We start from the raw sequence: 1,434 nt of genomic DNA, 5'->3' as shown, positions 1-1,434 counted from the left end.
CTTCATTCAGTAACAACCCTAATTTCCTCTGATAATACAGAATAGTCATTCCAGGTGGAAGAGTAATCCCCTTTTTGATGGTTGGTTCAGTGGCGTAAGAGGCCTTAAGTGGCCAGGAGATCCGTTGCAACTTCTCATTTAATGGAACACTTGTCATGCCTCCCTGTTGGGATTGCTGGGACCTAATACTTCTGTCTGGCAGACTCCAAACATGTGAGGAAGGTAATGAACATATCATGAGTGGTTTATAAGTTGTATTCATAAACAAGCCACTGCTATGTCTATTTTTGCCTCCTGGACTTACTGTGACTAGAGTGGAAACAACACTATCCATTGCATATTTTCTAGGACCATAGGTGACAACTTGTAGGACAGCACCTGACCCTTGCAAGGTGCTGTCTCCAGATGGTGCCTTTGCTGAATTTTCAGTAGGCTAGTCCATCATGCCAAAGCACCAACTTCCTCCGGATGATGGGGTACAAAGTAAGACCAGTGGATCCTGGAGGCATGAGCCTACTTCCTCCCATGCACACTCTTACATGAGCCCTGTTGGCTGAACCTAACTGCTTGCAGAAACTGCTGGCAAGGAAGTCTAAGAAATGAAGATATCCAGCCTCTGTCATATAGTGGAGAGTGTAGAAGGGAGAGGGAGTGGATGCTGAACAGGACTAGATAATACCTGTGTGTGAAGCTTGCACTGTTATGTGATGTGGGTCTCTGTGCAGACATACTCTTGCTAGAAAGACCTTCCCTGGCCACATTATATGAAATATCATCCTTCTTTTTTTCCCTGTTTCCTCACTTTGTCTTATTTTATGGAACAAATATAACTAGGTAAAACATTGATATTTAGTTACATGCTAGTTTGTTTATTGTCCATTTCTCCCACTATTTACATAAGCTACATGAGGGAAGAATATGTGGTGTTAAAATAATTTTAAAAATAGAGAAAATACTCAGATCTTTGTTAAGTGAGTGGAAGAAGCAATATGAGCAAAGGAACCATTAATACTGTTAGTTAAGCAAAATTAGGAAACGATCTGATGCTGGGAAAGATTGAAGGCAAGAGAAGAAAAGGGTAGCAGAGGATGAGATGGTTGTATGGTATCACCGACTCAATGCACATGAACTTGAGCAAACTCCAGGAGACAGTGGAGGACAGGGAAGCCTGGCGTGCTGCAGTCCATGGGATTGCAAAGGATTGGACGAGACTTAGCAACTACAAGTAACGACAACAAGCAAAATTAATGTGTCATAATCTGGAATTTAATTATAATTTTACCTGAGGAGACAAAGCAAGGTACAGAAGAAATTTCAAATTGTGCTAAGATTCCTGTCTCTGTTGTCTTCTTCTTTATATGTGTATATGGGCATGTGTGTGAGAATGAGATATAGATACTCTTTAACACTGGCAATTGATAGAAAAATGTGTTT

The sequence above is a fragment of the Cervus canadensis genome, chromosome 16 (assembly GCF_019320065.1).
Source record: "Cervus canadensis isolate Bull #8, Minnesota chromosome 16, ASM1932006v1, whole genome shotgun sequence".
NCBI classification, from domain to species: Eukaryota; Metazoa; Chordata; class Mammalia; order Artiodactyla; family Cervidae; genus Cervus; species Cervus canadensis.
This window is presented reverse-complemented; position numbering follows the sequence as displayed.